Source organism: Lissotriton helveticus, chromosome 3_2, assembly GCF_964261635.1.
Source record: "Lissotriton helveticus chromosome 3_2, aLisHel1.1, whole genome shotgun sequence".
NCBI lineage: Eukaryota > Metazoa > Chordata > Amphibia > Caudata > Salamandridae > Lissotriton > Lissotriton helveticus.
Window position 1 is genome coordinate 29,754,019 of NC_136062.1, and position 25,440 is coordinate 29,779,458.

Below are 25,440 nucleotides of genomic sequence, written 5' to 3' on the forward strand. Positions count from 1 at the left end.
TTACATGACTCTTGACGTCATTCAAAAGAAACTAACGCTCCCTATAAACATGAAAGTGCTTTTAACTAGGTCTGCCCGTTTTTGTAACATTTTATTTGCTGTTTGTTTTCCCTTAACCTTTTCTTATTTGTAGCCAGATCCCTAGAACTGTGCCTTTTGATATGAATTGAAATTTAAAGAGTGGATTTTGTAATTGTAAGCATTCGACTGCCAGAGATCAGGTAGGGTAGTGGCGAGAGGCTTAATTCCTACAGACCAGTCGTCCAGTTTTTCTCTTAGGCAGTTTCAAGACCTCCTTAAAATACTCGGGGCTCACCTACAAGCTGTTGAAAGCTCATTGTGGTATCATTTGTGCAAATTCAAGCTAACACGCATAGAAAACGCAGACAGTAAACTTCTATTTTGTGCTTCATGCTCTGAGCACGAACCACTCACCTGGACTTCCTCGGCTGGCCGGCCCTCCGCTCCTGTCCGGTTAGCCCCCCACCCTCGCCCGCTTCTTCCTCCTTCCAAGTGAGGCGGCCGGGGTGGCAGCGCTGCAGGCCAGTCCCGCCTCGCTTCACCCGGGTGCTGCGGGAGTTCCTCTCTGGGCTCCCAGTCTGCTGTCACCCGGCCGGGAGCAGCGCAGACTTCCAGCGCTCGCCGTGGCTCCTCTTCTCGCGCTGGGCGGCGGGGGGGGCGGGCACTTCCGGCCGGCCGCGCTGGGATTGGCCGGCCGGCTGAAGAAACCCGCGGGCGGGACGGGATACCAATATTTGTTTGTGAGGACACGGGGGGGCGGGAGAGGACGAGGGGGGCGGGCGGGAGAGGACGAGGGGGCGGGAGAGGACGAGGGGGGCGGGCGGGAGAGGACGAGGGGGCGGGAGAGGACGAGGGGGGCGGGAAAGGACACGGACGTCGGGAGGGAGGAGGGAACAGCAAACACGGCCCGGCCGGACCAGACACGGGGGCGTTCCCGGCGTCGCGTGACGTCGGCAAAAGGAAAAGAATCTCGGGAACGCCCCCGTGTCTGGTCCGGCATTGATGGACAGGCCCCTCGTCCAATGGCTAGGCTCCATTTATGGAGCCAGCCAATGAATGACGAGGGCCGACCCAAAGCCACACTACAGTTCTCATAAGATTTCTCCTGCGCAAAAGCTGCTTGCGCAGCTTTTTGCAGTCGAAACCTAAAAAGGTCTCTGATTTGCCTATGAGCCGCCGGCCAAGCTCTAGAATTTTAAAGTTAGAAAAATATATGTTTTGGTTATATCTGCTGCCCCCCGCCCCCCGAGCCTTGAACCCTCACGGGTAAGTAGCACGCTTACAATTCTCCGATTGATTGATCCAGATAAATACAGGCAGCATAACCTTGTCTTTCATGTACTACTGCACCAATTATAACAGCGTTCAAATATTAGAGGCTAAAAAAATGATTTATTTGTAACAGTTAGTTCTTGAATTTGAATATCTTCAATAAATTCATTAACACTGAAAGTTCTCTGCCTACGTGCAAGATCTGGTAACACTTTTGAAACAGTGAGGAAAAGGTGTCTAAAAATAAAGCATGTTTTAAAAAAACTGCATAAGAAAAAGTTTTTTTCAATGTCATTAAAAAAAATATAAACGGGTTTTAGAGACACAATAACCTTTGCTTCCAAAGCAACTTTTCATTTCCACCCGTCCCCTTGAAAAAAAAGACGAAAAATGAAAGGAAACTTTTACCGGCTTGAAGTTTCACATAGGAGGTAAAAGCTGTGCCGTCACCCTAAGGTAGCTCAGTTCATTTTTAACTGTCTATTGAATGAAAACTAAAATCCTTCTCTCAGCTTCCATTACAGTGGCTGCTCCGGGATGGAGGAAAGAGGACGTATTCATGTATTTATTTAATTTCTTAATGAAGCATCCCCATGAAGGATAACTTCTGTTCCGGATAAGTAACTTTGAATGGGATCTTCATAAATGTGTATGAAGAGTCAACAGAATAGCTCATTTGTCCCTTCCTAGAACAGGCTGTAGAGCCATAAATAATGTAATCAAAGAAGCATACCAAGACAGCAACAACACTGGAGATGTGGGTATACTGTAAAGTCTTAAGCAATTTAGAGTCGGCCTGCGAGCCAAGAACAAGAAGTGAAGTACAACTACTTTTCGACTAATGTTCCATTCTACTTTTTCCTTAATTACAGCAAAGGAAGAACATATTCAAGGCAATTTATGGAACTCGTAGCCTTCATTTTTTGTACATTGCAATAGTGCGCTGCTCAGTGACTGATAAATGGAAAGAAGGGGTTTCCAATTGCTGTTAAGCTTCAGAAAAACGCTTCATAAATCATTAAAAGCTTTGAAAATATTGGCTCTTTAACTGCTTAGACAACAGACCGTACTCCTTCCCCAGAACATCTCATCCTGAGGAAACAATGAAGACTGTCTAGGATAAGAACAGAGTTAGAACTAGTCATAAAAAAATATAAATGTGCGTAGGGATTGCTGTCCATGTTGGGCTCTTCGTGAGTAGGTGTGTTAGTGATGCGTGATGTTAAGAGAGCAATCCCTGGGACGAGAATGCTTATGGAAGAGAAATATTTAGACTGTTATTTGCAGACTTAGTATTCTCTTATGTAGATCCAGCATCAGTTTGAGGTCAAGCAAACCCATTTTAGAAAGGTGATCAGAAATGTGTGCTCTGATTAGTCAATTCAAGAAGTCTTTATTCGATTGGTGCATCATAAAAGACATAAAAATACAGTAAATACATTGTAAAAACATCTAAAACCAAAATTAAATTACTTATACAGGCTTCTATGAATAAATACAAAATTGGCATTACCACATGAATTACCAATAGACATCAGGTATAGTGAATTAGTCATTAACAGGTAAGCAGGCAGACAATATTAAACCCCCCGCTATTTACTTTTAAGGAACCTGGTTCTAAGCAACCAAGCCCACCCCAAATATTTGGCTAACCCCACAACAATTATTGGGGTCAGGTTAGTTTTTAAAATTCTGCTTGCTTCAACAGCCGAGCGGGTACCTAGACATCTACAAACCGGGCTTAACCATTTTGCTCTTGGGGCTGTGTACAAAGGACACACAAACAAAAAATGGTTTAGACTTTCACCTTGACCCTGGCAATTTGGACAATGCCCTGTCCCACCAGAACCCCACTTTTTAGTGAAATCCCCTAGAGGCAGCGAGCCACATCTGAACTGGTGGAATAATTTACGATCAAGGGGCTTTGTTATCATATCCCAATATTGTTCAAGCTTGGATATGTCTTTAAAAGCAATGAATAGACTTGTAAGATTGCTGGAACACAGACTCAGATGTCTATTAAAAACCACCCAGTCCCAATAGTGCAATTTTAGGTCTTTTTTGGAGGGAAAGATTGCTAATTCAGGACCAGACCACAAATCACCATACCCCAGGGCGGAAAGGATAGAGCTTAAATCCTTAAACCAACCTATGTCTGAAGAACCAGGACGATCTTTGACCTCTAAGCAAGCCTTGGCATAAAAATGGAGTTTCGGCGTTGTCCATAGACGTCGCCAGAATGCCAATGGACGGAATCTCGCTTGGTCCTCCACCGGTTGACACCCGAGATCATATAAAAGCGGGATCCGCGGAGTTGACTGGGGCAGACCTGTTGCCATCCTGAGGAATTTGTTTTGGGCTGATCTCAAAGGATCCAGTTTGCAAAAGCCCCATAGCTCCGCCCCATATAAAACTGAGGGTAGAACCTTGGAGCCGTATATCTTGATTAGTGGTGAAATTGGCCGGGTAAAAGAGCCTTTATACTCTTTAATCAGCGCACCACCTATCTGCAAATGCTTTAAGGCCATGAGCTCAACTTGATGGGACCAACTGAGGGTCTCGCTAAAAGTAACACCCAGGTAAGTAAAAAACTTGGTTTGTTCCAATGGAATACCCCCCATAGTTACCCTTGCACTAATTTGATTGTGCCCTCTTAAAACCATGAATTTGGTCTTAGACACATTCACTTCAAGCTCATGTTCGCTGCAGAAACACTCAAACCTCGACAAGGCTTGTTGAAGGCCCTGTCTGGTTTTTGAAATCAGGAGTGTGTCGTCAGCGAACATGAGCAAGGGAATTTTCATTCTGGCCAAAGTCGGAGCGTCCGTGGGATGGTTATCAAAATACTTGGTAACCCTATTAATATATAAGGAAAAAAGGGTAGGGGCCAACACGCACCCTTGCCTGACACCTTTGGCCACAGGAAACCTATCCGTCACCTCCCCTGGTTTGCCCCAGCGGACCTGGGCATAAGTATGTGCATGTAGGTTCACCAAGAGACGAACAAGGGAGGGTGGCATACCCTGTTCTAATAGGCACTTCCACAACCCAGCCCTCGGGACGAGATCAAAAGCAAACCTCAAGTCCACGAAGGCTGCGTATAGGTTACCCTTACCCAAGACAACAGTCTTCCAATAAAGAAGCATAAATCGGAAGGCCTGATCTAAAGTGCTCACATGGGATCTAAAACCTGCTTGAAGAGGGGTTAAAACATTATGCTCTTCTATCCAATCCTGAATCCTAGCGAGAACAAGACGGGCTATGATTTTTTGCACCGCGTCGATAAGACTTATCGGCCGGTAGTTAGATGGGACCGACCGATCACCTTTTTTATAAATAGGCAGGATTTCAGCACCTGCCCAGGATTCGGGAACCCTAGCACCTGTGGCCAAAGCATTTGCCAACTGGGCTAAGTACAGTACCCAGAGGTCATGATCTTGTTGGAATAAATCGGCAGGAATACAATCAGGAGCAGGTGCCTTTCCCCTTGGAATAGACTTCAGAACTGCTTCAACATCTCTGACCGTAAACTCCAAGGGGTCATCCGACAGTGGCCAACATATGTTTTCCTGCGCGTCACTGTGGCACCTGAATTGTTCTTCAAAGTATCGAACCCATTGTTGTTGGTCCACCGAGGCTGGGCTTGGACGGTCGTCCTGGGACAAGCCCCATTTGAGTAGGTGCCAAAATTGTTGCATATTCCTAGAGCCACATGCTTCAGTTAGAGTTAACCATCGTTCTTCATCCCATTTGGCCTTAGCAGAACGTTTGGCAACATTAAAAGACTTCCTACAGGACCTAATTAAAACAAGATTCTTGAGTTTTAGGGCATTAAACAATTCTACATGGGTCCGACGGCACTCTTCATTAAACCAATTAGGGGATTTCTTAGGCCCCCTAATACACCTTTTGGAAACAGACTTTGTAAATAGTTTCCTTAAAGACATGAACAAGCTAGTGTGCGTGTCAGTGATAATTGTATTAATCGCCTCCTGTGAATCACACTGAGAGATTATGGCCAGGGAGTTAGAAACCAAGGATCTGATACTTTTGCGTGCTTCAGCATCTACAGAAATCTTTGGCCATCGTACCCTCCTCAAATCGTTAGTGAGTACAACTGCCTCCTGGACTAGGTTGGGCAGGCTTTTAACCGGCCCTGAGAAGCTGAAATCCCTTAATTCCGCCACCAGTGGATCGTGATCACTTTCCGGACGTGACTTTACCTCCATATCCACTACCACATGCCACAGTTTTACATCCAATAATATATAGTCAATTCGACTATGTCTACCATTGCTAAAGGTATGTTTGCCCAACCTGTCGGAACGTACTCGACCATTTAGGGCACGTAATCCCCGATCCAGGCACAACCCTTTAATAAAGATAGCCGCTTGAGACCATTTTTTAATCGAGGGGAGGACAAGTTGGGGAATCCCCCAAGCCAGATCCTCTGCCTCTGTTATAAGGCCATCATCCGAACTCAATGGTTCGAAACAGGTGTTTAGATCGCCCATTACAACCATATGACCAGCTACCGGAGCATCACTTAAAAAATCATCCAGACGGAGAAGGGCAGGTGAAACCCTGCCACCCTGGATGCCCCTAGCATATATGTTAATCAACAAAAGGTTCATCCCACTAGTAGATTTGATGCTAACTATTAGAACGTCTGGGCCTCACTGTTAATGCTAGAACGAGCTGGGGAGATATTGGGAGCCCTAAATATACTGGGAATTTGGGCCTCACTGTTAATGCTAGAACGAGCTGGGGAGATATTGGGAGCCCTAAATATACTGGGAATTTGGTCCATACCTGACATATCCACGTCAATGGCCATCTTCCCTTGAACAACCATTTCCTGTGTGGTATTTGAGACTGGTTGGGTGGACAACGGTAGATTCTTAAGGTGTTCAATGGAGCGACGACGCTCAGCTCGTCTCTCGGCTAAGAGGAGTTCCTTATCAACCTCCTTGTGAGCCTTCTCGAAATATTTATCGAGTGGCCCTAGGAAGGAAACACCCACACTAGAAGGAAGAGAGGTAGTCATATCGACTAAAGGACTCAATATATCTATCTACTCACAAAACCCACCTGACTACTCCACAGGGGTACAACACAACGTAAAATGAAATAGACAAAACGTGTCAGAGACCTGGCCCAGCCCGGCCTCCTTCGGCCCCTGACGGACACAGACGGTCCCGCCCTTGTCCCGGGCTTCTGCCGGCGCACTCCCGCGCAGCTGGTCGCTGGGATACTTTAATAGTAGTTAGGATATTTAGAGGTGTGCCTTTACCGTGGTCCGGTGACAGGGGGCGGGGCTAGCAGGGAGAGCGGCCAGGTGTCTTCAATTGGCCAGCAAGGACTCCTGGAACATCGAGTCCTTGCTCCTGCTCGCAGCCCTGCTTGGCCCCACTACACCCTGATGAGTTAGATTACAAGTGGCGCCCTGTCCTTGCCACAAAGCGAAGGGTTAACTGAAATTCGAGTTCAGTGATGCAGAGTCACGGCAAGCGATCCCACCAGCTCCAAAACTGCTCCAAACACAAAGGGTTCCACCGCACACTAGCAGGGGTGTGCCTTTACCGTGGTCTGGTGACAGGGGGCGGGGCTAGCAGGGAGATCGGCCAGGTGTCTTCAATCGGCCAGCAAGGACTCCTGGAACATCGAGTCCTTGCTCCTGCTCGCAGCCCTGCTTGGCCCCACTACACCCTGATGAGTTAGATTACAAGTGGCGCCCTGTCCTCGCCACGAAGCGACGGGTTAACTGAAATTCGAGTTCAGTGATGCAGAGTCACGGCAAGCGATCCCACCAGCTCCAAAACTGCTCCAAACACAAAGGGCTCTGATTAGTAGTCAGTGGCTTTAATGAAGTGTGGGAGGGAGTAGACACATCTCATGCTAATCATGCCTTCTTAGGACTGTGCGAAAATTGCATAAATAGTTTTCAGCGTAATTATGAGACATTATGGCAAAATTGCCCAACATGTGAATCCTTCATTTTGAGTTATATTTTAGTGCAAAAATATTTCCTCTCAAATCTTGGCGTGAGGACACATTTAAATAAATCCACCACGAAAAGACACCACTTACATTCTGTTGTTCCTGTGTGTTTGCGATCAACTTTTTCCATGAATGGCATGCAATTATGTGAAGTTGCATAATGATGTCATTTCAGGAATTTTGAGTAACAAGAGTAACACGAAATTCCCCAAATTACCAGGCATGATTTACATTTTAGCCAGGCCTACCCCTTCTATGGAGAGTCAGTTTTTGTGTTGCTTCTTTGGCGCAGCAGGACTAAACTAGGAGGTTGGTTGCATGAGGGAGCTGGTTCTTTAAGGCAGGCTATCTACCAGCAGGCTGTGGATCTTGTTCTTGACAATATTTTGGTGATTAACAAGTGTTCAGTCTTAGGTCAGTTCATGAGTAGCTTTGTACTAAGCTATTGTTTCGGAATTATGCAGTCCGGTTTAAGTCCAGAGCAGTGTGGGTGACAACCAAGAGACTGTAGGATAATCTATATGTGTCTATAGATGGCAGGCATGATGCCAAAAGTTTTAGGTCTCTCAGGGTGTGGTGAAGATATGGAGTGGTTATGTGAAAATTGCACCATGACCTTCCCATTTGCACAGAGATTGACACTGCGCTTATATTTTTTGTTATGGTAATAAAGTTCTTTCTCTCTGCAAGGGTGGTTTGTGTTCTTTGAGGAGAGAAGAAAAATCAACTGTGTGCCATCACTAAGCACAAAGAAAACATGGCATTAAGATGTCAAGATATCACAGAAGTAACAAGCATTTGCAATGCAATAGGTCTCGCATTTGCGAAAGTTTGAGCTATTGGCATTGTAAATGACAATGCCTTTTATTTAAACCTGCAAGCTGTGCGTAAACAAGCACTTTGTACTTATAGTCGATGCTTATGAGAAGCAAGGCTGGCAGTCTCTTTTATTGCCAGCCTTGCTTCTCGTAAGCAAGGACTATACGTACAAAGCGCGTGTTTATGCACTGTTTGCAGGTTTTAAAAACAAATGAATAAAAGGCATTGTCATTTACAATACCAATAGCTCCAACTCTCGCAAATGCCAGGCCTATTGCATTGCAAATGCTTGTTGAGAAATACAGCTATGTCAAAAAAATACCCTACAACCATGCTTCTCAATTTTAAAAACACATAAAATTACCAAATACGTTGTGACATGACTGGTGCAGTAAAATCCGCCACAAACTTCACAATAAAAGTGGAACTAGCAGACATATTCGGAAATTACAGAGAGCAACTTTGAACAAGCATTTACAATGCAACGGTTTTGCTTGCTGCTATGTGCCTCTATTTCCATTGATGCTGACAATTTGAGATCACCCGACGTGTTGTATTATCCCCGACGTGTTGTATTATATATCTGGATGCAATGACAGAAGCACCAAAACACCAGCACAATATGGTGAACACAGAATATGTATTAGCTTCCATCTTTTAAGCCACGCTCGTTTGGGAGCCCCATCTCCCCCCCCTCACAGTTTTTTCATACCACTTAAAGCCCTGTGACCAGCGCATAATAGTGCAGACCAGAACCTCTTACCTAGTGCTTTTAGATCCTCCTCGAAGTTGTCATTGCTAACCATCTTCCAGTAGCCATTGAAGTCTGTAGGCATTGTTGAGGGCTGGAGCGAAATGGCCGTAGAGGCAGGCGAGCGAGGTTTGCGGCTGAAGCAGGCTGTGGGAGCAAGGCGCAAGAACTCAAAATCCCTGGTGCTCTGGATACCGAACAGGAACGCAGGACTGCAGGTGTCCAGAATCCGAGAATGGGCGGGTTTAGTTCGTGGTGTATAGATAGAAACGTGGAAGAAAGAGTAAGGGGGTGGGTGGGCAGGTCCGCCGAGGAGTAACAAGCCTTGACTGCGGGATTTCAGGTTCAAAATGTGCGAAAATATTGATAACGGGGGGGGTTTTGAAGTACAACAGAACCGGAGCGAAGGTCGGGGAGGCTCTCAGCGACCGAAATTAGCAGCGGAAGTAGAAAGAAAGCAAGGCGAGCTCACGCTTCTTGAGCTCGGCGTTCAGCTCTGCCGCTTCACGCAGCCTGCTCTCTGGATTCTTATACGTGCGCTCTCCTCTGAGCCCTCCTAATCCGACCCTCTCGCCGTTGTTTACTGAAATCCGCTGACTAAACTGAATAGTTGGTCGCTCGGAGACAGCACTAGGCAACCAGCCTAAACAAGCACCTACGAGGACACAGGGGGCGGGAGAGGACACGAACGGCGAGAGGGGGGCGGGAGAGGACACGAACGGCGGGAGGGGGGCGGGAGAGGACACGAACGGCGGGAGGGGGGCGGGAGAGGACACGAACGGCGGGAGGGGGGCGGGAGAGGACACGGACGGCGGGAGGGGGCGGGAGGGGGCGGGAGAAGACACGGACGGCGGGAGGGGGCGGGAGAGGACACGGACGGCGGGAAACGTGCACAGGACAGCGAGGGGGGGCGGAAAAGGCACACGGAGGGGGCGGGAATGGACAGCGCATCTGAATTCACTTTCAGTGAAAGGGGAGGGAACGGAAAAAACGTAACTCCGCCCTGTGAAAAAATCTCGGGAACGCCCCCGAATCTGGTCCGGCCTTGACGGACAGATCCGGCACTCAATGGCTAGCCTCCATTTATGGAGCTAGCCAATGAGAGCCGGGGGACGTTCCCGAAGTGCTTATTGTCAACATAGGATTTCACCTGCGCTGAAAAGCTGCGCAGAGCGCAGCCTTCGGCAGGCAAAACCCAAAAAGGGGTCTTCAAAAAAATGGGACTGCTAATGTTTTTGTTATAAAGTCTGCAACATAGCATCCTGATGGTCGCAGTTTGCTAAAAACACAGAGGTGGGTGGTATACGTATACAAATAGAACAGGTGTTCACATAGAAATAGGAGTGTTTTAAATTGGATCATGTTGCTGTAAACTAACAATGGACCCATTTAGAGAAACACATCACAAGTTGACTAACACAGGCATAATCAGCAAGTAAAAAGCATGAATCAAAATCAAATCAAAAATTATCGGCACATACTAACCATGGTTCATCTAAAAAATAGCTATACAGCATAGAGTAATTTAGTACAGCAACAGAGAGGTGCAATATAACACTTAAAGCAAGGGTACGTGCATGTAATGCAACGGTAACACATTCAAATATAAAAAGCAAAATGGCATACATATGCACCCTTCTCCAGTGAAAAAAGACAGACATAGCAGGCAACGACCCATCAAGTGGGTAACAGAAATACAGAATGACCAACATTCCGCTAAATGAAAGACTACCTTTTTTTAATAATGCATTTCAAAACACACTGACGTCCTGCAAATAATGTGGATCTTTTCATGCAGAGAAAGTAACTTCCAATCTAGAAACAAAAAATATCGATGCATAGGCTTCCATAACGTAAGACACTTGTATGGTGATGTTTGGCTCACTTAAAACCACCCACTCTGAACATCTTTCATTTAAAGAGTCACCGATATCTCTCAGTCATTACGGGGCCTCTGCTGAGGGTCTGTGACACAGTAGGCACTAAGCATAATAAGGCAGACCCTGAAGCAGAGGTCAGACCCGGGACCAGGGTTCAATTCCCGACGCGGCAGGGTCTCGAGCTCAAATGTCCACGGAGTCGATAATTCTCGCTTCGGTGCCTGACCTAATCATGGGTTCACACTCTGCAACTCTGGGCATTAAGCTTGCTTAATCTCCACAACGGCCCCCCGCGGCGGGATGCCTGGCTTTCACCTTGGGGATGCCCTGTAGGGGCTATCTCACAGGGAAAAAGCCAGGACGGGTTCCCAAGGCAAAGCGCTTAGAGACCCCTGGGTTATAAGCGCTATATAAATCCAAACATACATACATACATCGTTTCCCTCTCCGCTAACTCCAATATTAGGAAACCCAGACTTTACGTCAGGTCTACAGAGCAGGATTTTTGAAGCCTGGCAGAGGCCAGGCAGAGGCCAGGCAGCAGATCTGTCGGACATTGCGGCTCCCAGCTGCCCATTATCCCAAAAGTTGTCTCTGAGCCTAGCACAATGTGACGGTACCCATCCAGGCGTTTAAAAAAAAAAAATGTTATCTTGCTAACATCTATTAATGAAACCTATGAAAATATCTGCTGTAATGCACACTTGATGGTAATAGTGCTATTTTAGCTACTGTCCAGCAAATCCATATATAGAGCTTCTTAGCAAGGCAGGGTCACGCTGTGCTTCAGTCTCTTAGAAGAGAGTTAGGATGTTGGAGACAGATGACAAATTGCAGCCCACGCCGCGAAGAGCAGAATCTGCTTTAATGTGAACCAAGAGACAATATACACTGACGTCCTGCAAATAATGTGGAAAGAGACAGCCTTTATCCTTTGAACAAGGATCAGTTGTCAAAAGGTAAACAAATGCTTCATTACACTATTAGTGAACAGCAAGCAGGTATTTTCAAACAGAGCGGTCACCTTGAATTAGTCACGCCCTGTATCCTGCCATTTTACAGTGCTGGGCTCCGATGACCTGGTGTGTTTAACTGAATATGCGAAGGAAATATGTGAGGGGTAATGCAGGAAGCTGATTTATTTTTCAAGAGTTTGAATATTCAGATAAACAACCGGCAGGTCTGAATACCAATTGCCTTCATTTTTCAATGGAAAAACACACCAGAATGAGGGTCTACACTGTTTTCCTGACTTAAGTCACATCACAGAATAGAACTGGTGCCCTCCAAAAGCTCCAGTAAGCAGGAAACAAATACGTTAGGGGAGGGGGGGGAAGAGCTTCGACCATGCACCCTCCCTCGTAACTGAAATAAAACAAGCTAGGGGTGTGGCATAAAAACAAAGGTTTCGTATTTGGTCCTGGGGATCCGGGTTCGAGTCTCGGCGTAGGCTCCATAAACATATGCTGATATTATTAAATAATTTAGTAAGTATAATTTATTTTCAGCCTTGTGGGACTCTTGTGCTAATTGTTTATTTTAGTGCATTGTTCGCTGTAAGACAGGTATAGGGTCAGCTTAACAAATGTTGCTGCATCAAAACAAGTAGAGGAGCGGGTGTACGGATTAGAACAGGCGCCCTCCAGAGGCTCGGATGAGCAGGAAACAAAGGTGGGTGGGGGTGCATCGAACATGCCTTCTCCCTTGCAACAAGGCTGAAATAATTCAGGGCTGTGACTCAATACACAGAGCTGGCAATTTTGGTCCAGGAGATCCAGGCATAGTCTTTACAAAAAAATATTTGCAGTGCCATAGGTCTATGCAAGACCTATGACATTGCAAACAAGCGGCTGTGATTGTCCCGTCTAATATGAAAGTGAAAGGGCGCACAGCGCGCGGAATCTAAGCAGACCATGTCGTGCCGCAGCAGGAACAGAAACGCAATCAAGAAACAAGAATGTAAGCAGAACCAGGGTGGCGCTCATGAAAGGGAGCCACCCTGATAAAAATGCCTCATACAGCAGCACAACCCCCCTCTGTGACCGAGGGGGAGTGAAAACAGACAGTGGGGTGGAGGAGCGTAGGAATCACACAGCAAAAACTAGCAAGCTGCTCAAAAGTCTCCAATTAAAAAGGCAGGCTACAGCATAAAAAACAGATGGCACACTGCACTTCAATTAAAAGAAGTCCAAGCAGAGCGAACTAACACTGTAGTTAGGCGCCGTTGTATCTGGACTACAAAGAAGTTAGCAAATGACCAACAACCAACAGAAAGGGAGATAACAACAATACTACCACAAGTAAGCCAATAGGAAGCGGAAAAACAGATTACATGATGTTTAAGCCAACATACAGATTACTTTAGGTCTTGCTCAGACAGCGCATGCGCTGGCAAGGCGAGACCTAAAAAGGGCACATCGCTGTGGCATCCCATTTGGGCAACAACCCACTGATGTGCAAAATCATCCTTGGAGCTACATATTGTAGAAGTGCAAATCATGCTCATGTGAAACTAAATCCCTTCTGGATATAAAACCACTTTTACGTGCAAAATTGTCCCAGGTGTAAAGTAAAGAGCATTTTAGCATCACATTTAGGCGCAAAATCAACCTTGGTGCAAATTTAGCAAGTGTGTTTAGACACTGGAGCACAAAATTATGTCTACAAGAAAAAACACAGTTGAATGATAATTCACTATTGATGCTGCTTAGCCAGGAGAGCGGAAAAGATTTCATGTGCAAGGCATTTGAGTGCACAATCTTTTATATTATAACACTACCATTATGGAGAAGCTTAAGGTGAAATAACATTAACACCTTCAGCACGGCACGAATTTTCGCGCTGTGCTGAATGTTCTAAAAAACGGATGTGTCATGACGGAACCGTTCCGTCATCAGCACAGCTCAACCGATGCTGATGACGGAACCGTTCCGTCATAAGCATCGAAGGGGTTAAGTACCAAAAAAACCATCCAAGTACAAAAGCACTCAGTACAAAAAGAGAACTGTGTAATAACGTCATGTTGGAAGAAAATGAGTATGGAAAACACTTAGGAACACAAATTGTATTAATGTGCAAAACTGTATTAAGGTTCACAGTAACTAGGATTGTGGTGTAGTTGAAAGCTAAATCACATTCAGTTGCTAAATCACAACAGTTAGAAATCTGGACATTTTTGGATGCACAAACCAAATTTAGATTAACATAGCACAACAATTTCAAAGCTTTATTCGACAGCATGTCATAAAAGCAAAAAAACATCCTATCACAACCATTATAAATACTACATCGCAAAAGAAATTACATTGTTAAAAAGTTATTCAATTTTTGTAGCTGTCATCTATAGAGTTAAAAAGTTTTTTTAAAAGACTATTTTAAAAATGGCTAAAATTTGAACATAAAACACGATCAATCATGTGTTTTTAGAGGTCTTACAGTTCATTAGCTAACTTCTGGAGAGTTTAAAGTGCAAGTGCGTATGATCCAAGCCCACCTTAGAAATTTAGCAACAGCGATCGCTAATATTCTCAAAGCCTCAATATACCTCCTGGTGCCCAGGTTCGTACACATTAGTTTGAGCCACTTACGACGAGGGCTTGTGTAAGAGGGCATACAAACAGCATATGGGCTACATTCTCAATCAAGACTTTACAGTTATGACATTTGTCATCCCGGATTGCTGACCATTTGTAACTGAAAGCTTTTACAGGTAGAGTTCCATTTCTAAACTGGAAATACAGCTTTCGGTCAAAGGGACGCTCTATAATATCCCAATAAGCCTCACAAACTGGGCGAGATTTGAAATCGAGGAACCATCCTGTTAAGTTAGTGTTTTTATAGGTACTATGGACGGACCTCCAGATCATTTCCCAGTACTTTTTTTTCAAAATTATTTTCGATGGTAACCTTGAGACATCTGCGTCTTCCCATAGATGGTCAAGCTCCAATTTTTGTAGTAGGCCCCTTATGTCCTTAAGCCATTGGATAGAATGAAAGCAAACTGCCCTAATAATGTCCTTTAATGCCAGGGCATAGTGTGCTAATTACGGAGTGGTCCAGATATGCCTCCAATAAAGTAGAGGACGTAGCCGTGCTGTATCCTCAATTTTTTCTTGCCAAGATCTTATACTAGCGGTATGGTAGGTGTACTTTGAGGAACCCCGAATAAACAGCGTAGGAATTTGTTCTCCGCCATTGTTAGTTGGTTCAGATTATTAAACCCCCATAGTTCTGAACCATACAAAGAGGCACTTATAACCTTCATGTTGTAAATCTCAAGGGCAGGTGTGATTGGCTTGGTAAAAGAAGCTTTGTGCGTTGTGGCTAAGGCACCCGCAAGCTGGTGAAATTTTAAAACAGCCATGTCAATATGACTTTTCCAGCCCATATTACTCTGGAGAGATATTCCTAGATACGTAAATGCCTCGACCTGCTCTAGTGGAGTTCCATTAAAATTAATTGTACCTTTGAAGGTTTTTCGCTGATTCAGGGACATGAACTTGGTTTTTGAGGTGTTTATCTCAAGTCCACACAGCTGACAAAATTCTCCAAATGCATTCACGGCCTTTTGGAGCCCACTCGGTGTCCGGGAAATAATCAACGTGTCGTCCGCAAACATGAAAACAGGCATGCGGGCCCCAGCCAAGACGGGGGCATCAGTGGGGGAACGGTTAAGATGTTCCACTATGCCGTTGATGTATAAAGAAAACAGGGTGGGTGCCAGTACGCACCCCTGTCGAACACCACGCTCGACAGGAAATGAGTCGGTCACCTCACCCTGCTCCCCCCATCTGATTCTGGCATAGTTGTTCTCCTGCAAGCGGACGAGTAAAGTCAATAGTTCCGGGGGTATCCCTACTTCAGCGAGAACCCTCCAAAGTTTGGAACGAGGGACTAAATCGAAAGCCGATTTCAAGTCTACGAAGACCGCATAGAGTGTCCCCTTGGTTAAGGCTACATTCTTCCAGTAAAGTGCTATAAAGTAAAAGACCTGGTCAATTGAACTAGTACAAGGCCGAAAGCCAGCTTGGTATGGGAACAAAATGTTATGTTCTTCTATCCATGTTTGCAATTTATTTTGCACTAGACGACCAACAAGTTTTTGGGCTGAGTCTATAAGACTGATTGGTCTATAGTTACTGGGTAGAGATTTGTCACCTTTTTTAAAAACTGGAATTATTTCGGCGCCTTTCCATGATGGTGGGATTGACGCACCCCTGGCCACAGAGTTAGCTAAACACTCAAAGTACTGACACCAAGATGAACTATCACTTAAAAACACGTCAGCGGGGATGCCATCCATGCCTGGGGCTCTTCCCCCGGTCACGCAATCTAACGCTAAACTGACATCTTTAGCTGTAAAAAGCTGACTTTTATAAAAAATAGTTGGGGGTAGCGGGCAATCTTCTTCAGCTCGGTTACGAGCATATTGTGGTCTGAAGAAATCTACCTATTGTTGCTTGGCAACGTTGTTTTGGGGGGGTTCAGCTACACCTCTATCCGATTTCACAATGGCCCAAAATTGTTTTGAGTCCTTTGCTCCACAGGCTGTTTTCAGATCACGCCATTGTTCCTCATCCCACTCTTTTTTTGCTGCTTTTTGGGCTAGCCTATAAGTCTCCCTTGCTATTCTCACTCTTGAGGGAATCCTACACTTTAGTTCTGTACACAAGTTTTGACGGGCTAATTTACAGGCGTTGTTATACCACCCCGCCTTGGGTTGTTTTTTATTTACCTTTGCTTGATTTATGGTTTTCCTAAAGATCAATTGGAGTTTAGCGAAAAAGTGGATATGGGCCTCAAACATTATTTGTGGAAAGTCTAACTTACTAATGTGAGTATTTAAATTAACCACTTCTTCGACCACCATGTTTTTAAGGACCTCCAATTTCTCAGGGTTCTCAATAAAATTACCCCATTTGATGTGACGCGTGTTATTGGAGGCAACAATATCCAGGGTGACTTTCCCACACCCCAGGTTCTGATTAACATAGCAGAAAACACACTGAAGAGCCCTAACCACGTAAAGTGCAGAATTCGTGTAGAAACAATTGCAGGAGAACAGATCACTTTTTGGAACAAAATCACACTTAGTTTTAAAATTGCTTTTATATGTATATCGCCACTGGGGATACATCTGCGGGCACTAGTAGGAAAACACTGAGGTGCAAATTCAAAAAAGGCGTGGGAAGACTTGTAAATACAAAAGCACTTAGTAACAAATACATTTAAGTGCTCCATTGGCACAAAGTCAGCATGAAAGTGGTATCACATTTAGGTTTATAAGAAACAAACCGCTGCTGACTCCAAAAAAAGACACATTCATAAGACTAACCAGGAAAACACTCCATGTTATGAATTTAACTGGAGTATGGTAAATGTCAGTCTTGAGCTATTGGTCTGAGTTTGCAGTAACACACGTACTAGTAAACCACAATTTCTAGCTCTGCTTTGTGCTGAAGTGATTTGATAAATGATGCTCGACATGAGCATTAAAAAAGGTTTTGTGAAGTTGTTGTATTAGATGGGGATGTGATACAAAGATACATAAGCATCCATAGCTCTAACACTAATGGGTAAATGATGTTAAAGGAAGTTCTTTCCATATTAAATTCTTCCCTTTCTGGGACACATTAGACCATTTTATGCACAGATGCGTTTTAAGCCTCAGTGATCACCTCCTAAAATAGAGGTTTGCTAATTTGGTTAGGTTATTTACGAACTACTGCATGCCCTCGAATTTCAGCTGAAAAACCATACTATAGGTGCCTTGAGATGCCTTTGTTCCAACAAGCATTGGCAAAACCAAAAGGTCTGGACTTTTTGTCTTAATGGCTTTGCTAATGGAGTTTGCCCATGCGGTGCTGTATCGGACAAGATTTAAAAAATGAAAAAGAAAGAAAAGAAAAAGCTGCAATGAAGAGTCCTCCACTTCGTTTTGTAGGTGCGTACATGCACAATTACATTTTTTTTTTCATTTAGAGATCCAAGGTGGAGCCTTACATTTAAAATAATTAAAGAAAATGTTAATGAAATGTAACGAGCACTAAAGCGCTTTTGCATAGCGGAGAGGCAGGCTGCAATTTGTTGCCTGGCAATCCAAATTATATAAGGAATATATTTTTAAAAAGGATGTCGAGGCAAGGTATAAGCGGATGGGGAGCAGCAGGGCGTAGGATAACATAAAAAAGTCAGTGGAGATCAGTGGAAAAGCAAGACACGTAGAAGAGAGCAGCAAGCCGCTCAGGGGAGTTTGGCTGGTAGAAAACCACAAGAGTGAGCAGCACACAAGGGAGAAAAACATAGCACATGGTGGATATTAGCAGTAAAAGCACACAATAGAGAGCTGGTAAACACATTCACTCTCGGAGTGCTAAACCAAATAGAAAAATGGAATTCCCTTAAAAGTAGGCAGTGGAAGAGTACAAATTAGCCAATCAAAAGGATGGTAAAGAGGCTATGCTTGAGAGGAGGGACAAATATAAGTAGAGGAAGGCAAGTCATCGAATATGAAGCAAGCAAATGAGCCTCTTAATAAATCCCATTCTATGGTAAACAATAGGCTATAAGACCAAGAACTTACAGTGGAAATCCCATAATACATCTATCAGACCTAATAAAAAAATCACCTAACCTTTTGCTGTTATCTGGGTTTCTCGAGCGTTGTAAGCTGCCATAATCCCACTGCAGACCAACTTTCTAAAAGCAGGCTTGGCTTGCAGTGACCTTCCATGTCCATTAATTGCACCTTTGTGGCGTGTTGGAATTTAAAGAAACTCAAAAACGTTTGCAACTTGATAGCTAGCCATATAACAAAACTCAATTTATTGTTGATCAATTAAAATGAAATTAAAATAAAAAAGTCACCACATTAACTCTTGCACACGTTAAATTGGGTAGTATTTTCAACACCCTTAAAAAAGAAGCTAAAACTGAGACCATAGGTTATGCAGTGATTCAGAATCCAACTATGCCCCTAGCACCGTGCCTGCCTGCTGAGTTTAAGTTCAAGACACATGTAAATTCATAATACTGAATTGTTGTACCCTGGAGATGTATTCCTTCAGGTGTGTGACCCTGTCCCTGGCTTTTTTTTGTGGCACGCCAACCTAGAAGTACTTCCCTTTGGCAATGTGGTGCCTACCATAGGGATCAGTCTCTTCCATACTACCTTGCAGTAGCTTAACAGCAGAGTTATGCAGAGACATTGGGTACACCTCCAAGAGCAACTAAATGGAAATCTTGACTTTCCTACCATAAATTCTCTGTCAAGGCCGGAGCCCTTGGCTAAGGCAAACCACTTTCTGGCCGTGGTGTAACGATTTACTTGGCTTATACCAAAATTCGAGGTCATGGGTACTCTTTTGATATTGATAATGTCTAAGTCATTTTCAACATCATGGGCGCTTGTTGAACGCTGAAAATCTGCTTATTATTTACTGAATCTACATCTTATGCCTCCATTAGTACAGATGTTGAGGGAGCCCGCAAACTGGCAAAAAAACTTAATTTTAAGATTTGGGCATTGGAGGTCAACATGAGTTAGGTTGGCCATAGCTCCTCCACAGTCCTTTCACCATACCAACCTCAGTGCTTATTTTGAGTCTACGTTTTCAGGATGTGAACAATGGTATTCATTTTGGGAACTGAGACTTATTTTATTATCAATTAAAGAGAAAGAGAGGCCAGGCCCTATGAACAAACTCCTAAGCGCATGGCCGAATGTCATGTACTGTATGGCTAGCTAGTCCCCCAGGGTAGGTTAGGTCCTGTGAAGACCCCTATTGTAGGATTCCAAGTCCTGGGACCAGTGACAAATAGACACAACCAAAGGCAGTGTGCTGCAATGTTTGTCCACCCAGAGTGGATTGGACACTGTTGTTAACGGTCAGGTCAGTGGCCGACCCGCTGCGTACGCCAAAGACCACGTCCTATGGGAGTTGGAAGACCATGTCAGGTTGGGTGATCATTTCAACTCATAATCATCCTTTAAATCGAAAAGCAGATGATGCCCGGAAACCAAGCCCTGGCAAGACCAATAGGTTATGCCATTTAGACATATTGGCTGTGCCAATAGTTTTTATTCACGCTATACAGTTAATCAATCAATCAATCCTGGAATTTATAGAGCGCGCTACTCACCTGTTAGGGTCTCAAGGTGCTGGGGGGGGGGGGGCTGCTACTGCTCAAAGAGCCAGGTCTTGAGGTGCCTCCTGAAGCTGAGGTGGTCCTGGGTCAGTCATAGGTGCGTGGGGAGGGAGTTCCAGGTCTTTGCTGCAAGGTAGGAGAAAGATCTTCCTCCTGTGGTTGCTCTGCTGATCCGCGGAACGACGGCGAGTGTGAGGTTGGTGGAGCGGAGCCGGCGGGTGGGGACGTAGAACTTGAGTCTGTTGTTGAGGTACACTGGGCACATGTTGTGGAGTGCTTTGTGTGCGTGGGTGAGTAGTCTGAACGAGATCTCTTGCTGACGGGGAGCCAGTGGAGGTTTCTCAGGTGTGGAGAGATGTGGTTGCGTCTGGGGATGTTGAGGGTGAGTCGTGCGGAGGCATTTTGTATGCGTTGGAGACGGTTCTGGAGTTTGGCGGTTGTTTCGGCGTAGAGGGCGTTCCCGTAGTCCAGTCGGCTGGTGACGAGGGCCTGGGTTACTGATCTTCTGGTTTCGGTGGGGATCCAGCGGAAGATCTTTCGGAGCATGCGTAGGGTGTTGAAGCAAGATGAGGAGACGGCGTTGACTTATTTGGTCATTGTGAGCGATGAGTCGAGGATGAAGCCTAGGTTGCGTGCGTGGTCAGTGAGTGTTGGTGCGGAACCCAGCGTCTGGGGCCACCAGGAGTTGTCCCATGCCGTGGGGGATTGTCCGAGGATAAGGACCTCCGTCTTGTCCGAGTTGAGTTTGAGGCGGCTGTGCTTCATCCACTCTGCTACTTCTTTCCTCCCTTCCTGGAAGTTTGCTTTGGCTGTGGCTGGGTCCTTGATGAGGGAGAGTATCAGTTGTGTGTCGTCGGCGTAGGAGATGATGTTGATGTTGTGCTTTCGTACGATGGTTGCGAGGGGGCTCATGTAGATATTGAAGAGTGTTGGGCTGAGTGAGGATCCTTGGGGTACGCCGCAGATGATTTCGGTTGCCGAGGAGCGGAAGGGGGGGAGGCGGACTCTGGGTTCTGCCGGTGAGGAATGAGGAGATCCACCCCAGGGTCTTACCCTGGATGCCTGTGTTGTTGAGGCGGTGTACTAGGGTGCGGTGGCAGACGGTGTCAAAGGCTGCTGAGAGGTCTAGGAGGATGAGGGCGGCTGTTTCCCCGCTGTCCATCATGGTTCTGATGTCGTCTGTGGCTGCGATGAGGGCGGTCTCGGTGCTGTGGTTTGCCTGAAATCCAGACTGGGAGGGGTCGAGCGTTTTGTTGTCCTCGAGGAAGGTAGTCAGCTGTTTGTGGACGGTCTTCTCGATGACTTTATCCGGGAAAGGGAGAAGTGAGATGGGCCGGAAGTTCTTGAGGTCCCTGGGAGCTGCGGTGGGTTTTTTCAGGAGGGCGTTGATCTCTGCGTGCTTCCAGTTCTCAGGGAAGGTCGCTGACGCGAAGGAGCTGTTGATGATGTTCTGTAGGTGGAGTGCAAGGGTGGTGTCGGCCTTGTTGAAGATGTGGTGAGGGCATGGGTCGGAGGGGGAGCCGGAGTGGATGGTGTTCATGACGTGGATGGTGTCTTCGCTGCTGATGGGGGTCCAGGAGTTGATGGTGGTGGTCGCTGGGTTGGTGTCCGGAGGTGGAGGTTGGGGTCCGAAGCTGTCGTGTATGTCCGCGATCTTGCGGTGGAAGAATGTTGCGAGCGAGTTGCAGAGGTCTTGCAAAGGGGTGATGTCGTTATTGCTGGCGACGGGGTTGGAGAACTCTGATGATGCTGAAGAGTTCCTTGCTGATGCGGGTGTTGTTGTCAAGACGTTCCTTGAGTGAGGTCCTCTTGGTGTTCCGGATCTGCTGGTGGTATTCTCGGGTGGTGGTTTTGAGGGCAGTCAGGTTTTCCGTAGTTGGTTCTTTGCGCCAGGTCTTTTCGAGATTACGGCAGGATTTCTTAGCGACTTTGAGGGCATCTGTGAACCAAGAAGGTTTTCTGGAGGTGGTCTTGCTGTGGGTGTTCTTTAGTGGGGCGAGGTCGTCGGCGCAGTTGGTGATCCAGTGTGTGACGTTAAGCGCTGCGGAGTTGGTGTCGGGTATGTTGGTGTCTGCGGGTGTGCTCTGGCTCAGTGACGCGGTGAGCTGGTCCACGGTGATTTTGCTCCAGCATCTGCGGGGGATCCGGAGTGTGGGCTGGCGGGATGCCGGCCTCTTGAATGTGAAGTGTACGCAGCTGTGGTCAGTCCAGTGTAGTCCTGTGGCATGGTTGAAGGTGATGTTGTTACTGGCTGAGAAGATGGCGTCGAGGGTGTGGCCGGCGAGGTGAGTGGGGGAATCCACTAGTTGCTTGAGTCCGAGGCTGGCGAGATTGTCGAGTAGGGTAGCGGTGGCGTTGTCGTTTTCCAGGTGGAAGTTCAGGTCTCTCAGGAGGATGTATTCTGGGGAGGCTAGGGCGTGCGGGCTGATGAGGTCAGCTAAGGTTTCACTGAATTGTGTGCGCGGTCCCGGGGGTCTGTAGATGAGTGTTCCTCTGTGGATGGTCTGAGGGTCGGTATGGATCTGGAAATGTATGAGTTCGACGGTGAGGGTGGTGTCTTCGGTGATGGTCGTGACGCAGATGGTGTCCCTGTAGATGATGGCTAAAAACCTCGTGTGCACTATGCATGCCTACAAAATGACAAGATTTTTTTATTTTTGTTTCTAGAGTTAGATCTATACAAAAAAGTTAATTAGCTCAAAAACGTGTTGCTTTAAAAAAAAAAAAATCTTTTAAGTTCAGGTGACGGGGGTGCCGGCACTGAGGGCGCAGGTGGCAGGGGAAACCAGGCACAGAGTGCGCAGGTATAACAGCACAAGGTCTTGGTGGCGGAGGGAGGCTGGCAGGGAGCCCACGCGGAGGCAGCAGGGAACCACTGAGAGAAATGGGGAAGGGGCAGGGAGATGCACATGGGCAACTAAGAGCAATACGTGGTGCAGTAGGTGGAGAGAAGTATGTGATGGGGACAGCTGTAAAATACATGCAATCTCATTGAGTGCTTATCCAAAAAAAATACAAAATTGTGCTTGAAAAGTAAGCAATTGTAGGATGCAAGTAATGAGTACATTCTCCGGAGTAGGGTCAAATGCAAGGAGACTAAGGAAAACCCACACAAGCCAACAAATGAAAAGCAATCAAATCAGATATTCAGTAAAGCCAAACAATGGGCAGGCTCTAAGATCTCTGTTAGCTGACAATAGGTCTTTTTACAAACTGACAGCTTGTGCTGTCTGATATGCGAAACCAAAAATTAGGTTCTTTACCCTCACTGGCATACCCAACAGCAACCCTTAATAAACAAACTGAATTAATCCTTAAACTCCATAACATGGAACAACATATAGCTATTCTAAGCCTCAACACAGCTGCACCATTGAAGATCATCCTTTAACAGAATCAGCACTTCAAATGGTTCATATTCATTTATCAAACTAAAGTGAGCAAACATAAATCGTATGCCACAATCGTGCTAGTTTTAGCCAAGTTTGGGCAGACTAGCATTCACATGATAAGTAGAGTACGATATGCTCTTAGCTGCAAAAATTAATGAAACAACACACACCTAAGCAACTTGATGATAATACAGGGCACTGAATACCCTCACTACGACCCTCGAAGAATCAAAGTACAGTACTTCGAAGACCTAATAAGGTCACTTAAGCAGCACCTAAAAAGTACCCGTTTTGGACAATATACTCACTTCTTATCACTCCCACTCTCCATTATCATAAACAAACCGATCCTCTGATAACTACTTCTCCACATAAAGATCAACCACAGAACAACTCTCTCAACAAACAATCTTCTCCACTCATATCTATTGCCAAAATATCCAGTCCGGTCCACTTAACCATTTTTACTACATCACTAGTCAAAATGTCTCTTATTGTATACATTGCCAACGCCTGTTTACAATGCATGAAATTGCTAGTCATCATTTACAACACCCTAGACTGTCGCCCTAAGGTTTCAATCACCACCAGCGGTTGTAGTCTCCGGTGGAACTGATGTATATATTATTATTATTTTGTTTTTTTAAATCACTCACACAAAGGCTCCTGCCTTCTCTCCCCCCGACTGCTCTGTATCTCGATTGTCCCTTTACTTAAAAAAAGGTTTAGAATTACTCTTTACCTAGTCTGACACTTTCACAAGGTACAATAAAAGGACCATAGAAAACTGGTAAAAAAAAGTTGGAATAAGTATATTTGGACCGGTATAATAAGAGACAGAAGCTGTGTTAGCAATTCCACGCCCCACCAATGACAGCTGCCGGCAGAGACGTCCTTAATTCCAAAATGTTTATGAAATTTGATTTCATGGTGTTTCCCAAAGAAAGTGGAGTGTAAATTGAATAGGTTCGCGAGACTGCGAGGAATGTATGAGTCATGGATTACATACTTAAGCATTAGTAATGAGCAGTCAATGTGTGTCAACACCTTAAGGGGTCGCAAGCAAAGGAGAAGGGCGTTAGGGTAGTACACGAATACCAGTGGTGCGCTATAAAGTATTAAATATTTTTCTACAGCATCCTTGTCATGAAAGTATCTCCAAAAGCACAGATGGATGTTTACTGTGTGAACAATCAGTTACCAACATACAGTAAACCAGACAGGGGCTGCGGACAGCTGTGAATTCTTCCCACACATCGTTTCAAAAAGCTTTAAATAACGCACAACAGACTATGATGCGTGTAAACGTTCCACCTACCCCAAGTCTATATCCTTAGATAGACCGTGCCACAGCCGTCAAAGACGATTCAAAGAAGTAAAACTAAAAGCTTCAAACCATCCCAAACCCGGCACGCATGCGCATAAAAGGGGTGACAGAAAAATTCTAAACGTGCGCAAGCGCAACGTGGTATAGAAATAAAAATAAAAACAGGACAATAGGGAAGCAATTCATACAAACATGTTCACTTGAAAAGCAGTCGCCAAATTGCACTACGTTGTTCAATCAGTGGAATTAAGATCATTGACTTTTATAAATTGAATATGCAAGTATAGTTCCATTGAACGCTTCCTCAATATTTAGCTCTATTAATATTTTTAAAGATTTTTTTTTTGAAAAACGATGAATTTGAAAATATATTCAATATGATGTGTCTGTGACAAAATTCGCTAAATATTTCCCAGTGTTAAAAATGTTTCCTGCTGATTTCTGTTATCTCCTTCAAACATACTGCACCTCAAAGATGGCCACGGCTTTTGATTATGTTCTCTTTGCAGGGTACGTAGTGCCATTACACATAGCTGACAAGATTTCAGTGTAACATTTTCATAATTTTAGTGTAATTATGAGTGACATTTCAACAACTATGAGTGACACTTTCTCGACCAAATTCAAGCAATGAAGCTGAGGGAAACATATACATGAAATTGTACCCATTTGAGTAACGAGCAACTCTAAGCAGACCCCCCAGGATATAGCGGCATGGATAGGCAAATTTAGCGGCACAAAAATGAAAATTTAGCGGCATAAAAATGGAAATTTAGCGGCATTTAGCGGCATTTTATTTTGTGGTTTTTGCAACACCAAACACAGATATCT

The 25,440-nt window shown here is 45.2% G+C and overlaps 1 protein-coding gene across 1 annotated transcript in view; it reads right to left on the minus strand.

The window, feature by feature from the left end:
* The window catches only part of LOC144826439 (CDC42 small effector protein 2-B-like), a 258,551-nt gene extending 233,822 nt beyond the window's left edge, over positions 1 to 24,729 (minus strand). The window contains exon 1 of the mRNA XM_078684766.1: positions 24,601 to 24,729. The gene's annotated coding sequence lies outside the window, so the exon portion shown is untranslated. The remainder of the gene's footprint in view (positions 1 to 24,600) is intronic.
* Between the last annotated feature and the right edge of the window lie 711 nt (positions 24,730 to 25,440).